This window comes from Eurytemora carolleeae, unplaced genomic scaffold (genome assembly GCF_000591075.1).
Source record: "Eurytemora carolleeae unplaced genomic scaffold, Eaff_2.0 scaffold719, whole genome shotgun sequence".
NCBI classification, from domain to species: Eukaryota; Metazoa; Arthropoda; class Copepoda; order Calanoida; family Temoridae; genus Eurytemora; species Eurytemora carolleeae.
The window spans coordinates 136,837-143,441 of NW_019396627.1; positions in this window are offsets into that span (position 1 = coordinate 136,837).

Here is a 6,605-nt window from a genome sequence, read left to right on the forward strand (position 1 = left end):
ATGAGCCTCTATTTACAAAGAGGCATGCCCTATTCACCACGCTGCCTATAAACCTTAATTTAATCAATAATGTGGAAGATAACGTGGTTTGTCTGGCTTGAAAATATTAAATTCTGAGGTCCCTTTTGCAGAGAAGCAACAAATAAAAATACTTGAGCAGACAAAGCTTTAAAGGGTATCGTTGTGAATCAGACAAACCTCTCTATCATTGTAGGGTCACTTGAAAATTACGTTTAAACTCTCATAATAAGAAAATAAAGAAATTGAGCATTTGCCACTAACTCAAATGTTCAAATAGTTATATTTTTGCAACCTGATGAAATATCTAAGATCTACAACATCGGGTTGCAGGGATATAGGGATTAAAAAATCATAATTTGTAGCGAAGACTGAAATCCTTTGAAAAAACTTCTTTGAACATATTTTTGTTAAGACTTCAGATTTTTAAGCCCATATATTCCCATCTTTTTAAATCTAAAGAGATATTTATTAAAACTGTAGCCGAAGAGAAATCTTGAAAAATACTTCTTCTGAAGCGCTGAGAATTTGATATTTTTTTCTGTCAGATTCTTGGTCTAATTATTAATCTATCAGTAACTAACTAACTCTGCTCTTCAGGAACCAAGATTAAAGGAGAAATATAGCTGTACATCCAGAATACGTGATGAGATACAAATACAGATACAGATACAGATACAGATACAGATACAGATACAGATTCAGATACAGATTCAGATACAGATTCAGATAAAGATACAGATACAGATACAGATACAGATACAGATACAGATACAGATACAGATACTGATACAGATACAGATACAGATACAGATACAGATACAGATACAGATACAGATACAGATACAGATACAGATACAGTAAAAGGACCACGTGATTAGGGTAGGCTGAGTGATCTAAAGGTTGCATTACTCTAATGCAAAAATCGTTGAGAGTTTTGCCAATTACTTCTTCAATACTAAAGTTTAAAAACAAGTGCTTATGTTATTTAAATGATCATGTCTAGGGCTCCAAAAAAGTATAAGTCAGCGCTAAGTGCGATATAAAATCAAATGCCAAGGTGTTGTGACACTTTAAAATTGACCCAGCTATGAAAATTGATACAACATTTTTTGGATCTATGTGTAGGGTTGTGTTTAATCCTAAAAGAATCTGAACGGGATCAGGAATTTTATTTAACCCCGGAGTGAATGGATCTACTAGACTAGAACGAAAACCCTTTTCTAAATTTTGATCTGAAAAATACAAATTTCTAGCAGTTGCTCGTAGAATGTAATGACAGGGAAGGAAAATGGGAAATTCCTGACAAATCTCAAATCAAAACTCAAAAGCTTTATCCAAATAACAAATTTATAAAGAAAATACCATCCTGAACCTTCAATAACCAAACACATGTGCCTTATTTCTATATTTGCATATTCTAATATTTGGGTGTTAACCTTTAAAAATATTACGCAAAATATGTGCTGCATTTGCACATGAGAAGATATTTTGAATTCTGGCATTGCAAAGATATTAAAATGAATTCAACCAGGCTACACTGCAATATTTAACAGGCAAAATAATAAATTTTTCATTAAAATTCTCAAGTTTAGATATATTTCAGACTGGTGGAGGGAATTCTTTAATAAATTATAGATCTAGAAGGAAAATATTCAGTAGATTACTATTTAAGATCGGGGAGGGATAGAAGGAAAAAGGACCAGAGAGGTTTAAAATAAGAAGGATTTGAGGANGATCAAGATTGGAAGGATGTAGACTGTAAAGTTTCGGGGGAAGAAAGGGTGGAGTGAGGTCGAAACAGTATGTTGACTAGGGAGGGGGAAGGGAAAAGAGTATCTTGTAGATGACAACTAATTCTTACACTCTAAAACTGTCAAAAAAGTTAGATTTGCAATTTTAAGTTTTAATGAAGCCAGGACTATAAAATATAAATCTAGAGACATATCAAATTATAAAGATAATATTAGGTTTTCAGTATTTAGATATTTGGTTATTTAGAATATTAAGAAATTCAGGCATTTAGGTATTTAGATCTTGAGATATTACACTTAAACATTTAACCATTTAAACACATAATCCTAAACATTTAACCATGTATACACATAATCTACTCATTTAACCATTTAATCACATAATCCTACACATTTAGCCATTTATACACATAATCCTACTCATTTAAGCATTTATACACATAATCCTACACATTTAACCAGTTATACACATAATCCTACTCATTTAACCATTTATACACATAATCCTACACATTTAACCATTTATACATATATACACATTTAGCCATTTATACACATAATCCTACACATTTAGCCATGTATACACATAATCCTACACATATAGCCATTTCTACACATAATCCTACACATTTAGCCATTTATACAAAAAACCCTACACATTTAGCCATTTATACACATAATCCTACACATTTAGTCATACATATAATCCTACACATTTAGCCATTTATACAAAAAAACCTAAAAATTTAGCCATTTATACACATAATCCTACACATTTAGTCATTTATACACATAATCCTAGACATTTAGCCATTTTTAATATCAACCTAAACATTTAGCCATGTACAGTACACTCAAAATCATACACATTTAACCATTTTTGCACATAATCCTACACATTTAACCATTTTTGCACATAATCCTACGCATTTAACCATTTTTGCACATAATACTACACATTTAACCATTTTTGCACATAATACTATACATTTAGTAACTTATACACATTTTGAGGTTAAGCTGTTTTGGATATTATGAAACCTTTTACATTTAAACATTTGTATGAGAAATTTTTTAGGCATTATAAAGATGAGATTTATCATTAAAGTCCTTTCAAAATGTATATTAATTTTGCAATTCAGGTACTTTTGACATTTAAGTATTTTTGACATTCACGTGGTTATTCATTTCTAATTTCTAATTTCTAATTTTCCCATTCTTCTACAAGGTGTCTTTTTAATCTTCAAGTTGTTGTAGCTTTGTCATTGTTTGGAATTTTTCCAACCTGTACAAAAATTTGAGTCATCAAAATATGAACGTTTTGTTGTTGTATACAATGAAAATTCACAATTCGAATACCAAACAAATGCGCAAATTCAGCTATTTCATTTCAGCCATATTCCAATGTGGTGTTTTCTAAAGAAGACAAGATAACTGAATTTTCACTTTTTTGTAGATCAGATAGATAATATTTGAATTGTTTACATTATCAGGCTAAGGCAGGGGGATGATAGTTCTCTACCTGTGTGCCCAGTTAGCTGTACTGTACACTTACAACTGTTTACTAATATTGATATACTAAAGGTTAGACCAGTATCAACTTATAATAAACAATTATGCAGTACGCTCTCGGTATAGTTTCTGGCCTATAAAATTAGTAAAGGATTAGCGTACATCATCACTCTATACACTATAACCTCGTTGGGCTAAGGCAAGTAATCAGTTCCCATTTACCTCTCCATAAAAAATTGTAAACAGTTTACATCTGACCTGCAGCTCTCCTTGCGGATATAAGGAAGGCAGATATTGGAGAATTGTTATCAGAGGGAGAACTCCAGCTTAGGTTCACACTCCTAGTAATATCCAGGTAGGGTAAACAATAGGGGTTAAATATTTCCTTTTAAAAAAAGTTTAATGACATCCCCCATCCTCCCCTCTAATAAAAAGTTCCACGAAAGTCTTTCGTATAAAAATTTCAACATTTTCCCACCTATCCGGCCCCGTTATGTATAAATCTTGAGCTATCAAACGCTTTTCCGAAGTACAAATCTTAGATTATTTATTATAAGCTAAAGAATTGAGTCCTTGACACAAACTCAAATTTTATAATCCCTAATAACATGATATGTAATTTTATTTTTCAAATAATAAAAGAAGGAAAACCTTATGTTGTCAGTGTCACACAGATTCCAAATTTTTGCTAAATTTTCAGTAAACTTACCTCTCTTTTCAACCCAATCTTAAAGGGAGTGACCGGCAATGTATGGTGGTTGAACTGAGATTGCAGTATTGTGGACAATTTTTTTAGGATTCATTGGAAACATATTAAAACTATTCTACGACTTATATTTACAGAGTTTGATCTCAAAACCGACTTTCAAAATCATCTTTTTGGGTGGATACGTTTTGAGAATCGTTTTTTATTAAATTATCAAATAACGGTCACTCCCTTTAACCTCCCGAAAACAATGATTTGTTTATTTATTCTTCTGGGTGACAGAATAGACTTTTCAGCAAAATGTTAAAAGGTTGCTGATTTTACACTTTTACAGAATGAATTAGATTTTATACGGAATGATAAAATAGCTTGCAAGGAGATTAATTTTTAGAAGATATATATTAGGATCATGAATTGCAGATCAAATAGTGATTACATTTAAAATTGATATTGTTAACTCATACAAACCGTATGGTTTCTCTTGTTAAATCGCTCATAGACATTTCAAAAAAACATTTAGTGTACAGTGCAAACCAGAAAACTGTGGAATACACTATACACTATACATCAATCTTATGTTTTAACAAAGCAAATAGTTTTACTACTAACTTATTAAATCCGTTATTAAATTAAATATTGGTCTCATTGGTCTTCTGTGTCTCATGTTCATTGGACTATTTAAAGTCATGACTTGAGTCTAACAGTCGTCTTTTTATTCCAAAGTTTTCTAGTTCTGACTGTATAATATTTAAATCATGAATATTTTCCTTGATGAATAATCAAGAATATGGAGGATTTCTACCGCACCAGGAACATCCTTAAAAGATATTTTTTTAATGCAAATTCTTTTGCAATTGAAACAGTGAATCCCAGATATATGAATAAGTAGACCGTCATAAATCTTTTGATAATTCTAAAGAAACTTCTTTTTATTTCTAATTCAAGGTAAATTAATAGCCCTGAAATATGAATGCATTTGATCTTAAATATGTAATACGAAATTAATATAAAAAACTCTTGATATGTTTTCATATATCTGAGATTTACTGTATAATAAATTTCTTTAATCTATATGTATACGTTAGCTAAAGCTGGCCAAACGGATATACCAAAGTGGCTGAATTTTTTTAAATTTATTTTTTTTTCTTTAAAAATTCGATTTTTTTTGGCAAAATTTTATTTTATTGAGTTATTAAAGATGTAAGATTAGAAATTTTGAGTTTGAGGCAAGTAAAAAGTTTCTGAAATCGAAAAAACTGGTTAAAAAAAACTTTAAAAATGCGAAAAGTGAAGAACGTAAATTAAGTATGTATATAATTTAACTGAGTTGAGTATACACCAAATAAACATAACTTTTTCGTCCTTTTTCATACTTTTATGTTGGCTTTTTTCAATAAAAAAGTAAAAAAAAGGACAATATCGTTAATTTAAATGATTATTGAATTAAATGTGATTGCCCTGGTTAGGATTTGCTCTATGGTATATCATATATTAGATTGAAAAGGCCAAGTTCTGGAGAAATAAAAACACTATCCGTCAAATAAAATGAGTTAGTAAAAAGCTGAGACTAGGAAGAGAAACGAAGGAATGAAAGAATTAGAAAACAAGTTGATTAACCTGAACAAGAAGATGAAATGTTTTGTTAGCTTCTCCAAACCGGTTTCTTGCAGTACAAACAAACACACCGCTGTCCAATAAACTTGATCTCCGAATCACGATCTGTATTTATCAATCAATATTTTCGATCAATAATTCGTAGTACAACTTTAAAATATGTACTAAAAGCTCGCACAATTTAAACACAACTCTTTTAATGGACTGTAAGCGTAATTTCAAGGAACCCTTCTAGCAAAGATTTCAATGCCCGATTTACAAAGCTACTTATGAAACCTGTATCTGATAAAAATGTGGAAGATCTGGTCGTTTTTCTATGTTTAATCCCATTTAGCCTGACGTTTGGTTTACTGACTGGCCCCCCTCTATTTTCTTATTGTGACACAAATCTATAAAATTTGATACGTTTTTGGTAAACCCTTGGGCTCTACTCCAATAATCTACTAAAAAATAGAAAATTTGCAAAAATTCAAATATTTGTTGCGTAATCTTATTATAAAGCAAAAAATGTGCAAAAAAAAGGGTATTCAAGAAAAACTAAAAATGTTCAAAATCCCTTTGAAGGCGTATGTGCAAAAATCTGTGCAAAAATTCTTTGCAAAAATTAAGCAATCTTCTTGCTATTGTAAGAGGCTTTCCAAAGAGCTTTAAAATGTTGAAATTCAATGACTGGAAGTAGGTCTAAATATATATTTAGTCTGGCATAGGTAAAAATAGACATTTAGGCAGTATGCCTGAGAACTCAGGCAGTACGATACAAGGCCAGCTCTTAGTCTTAAGTGAGGGGTATGTATTAGTTAGAAAACGCAGAAAATGTGACCTTCCTGCCTCAAATACTTTTTGAGTTATCACAAAAAAACGATAGGGTTCAAATTGACCCCAATCCAGGCCAAATAGGGTTAAAAGAGTTCTAATCATTCTACATATATGTTGAATAAAAACCTGCAGGATCTTCGAGAAATAAACTTTTAATTATTTCTTCCAAATCCTCCAGAATTGGA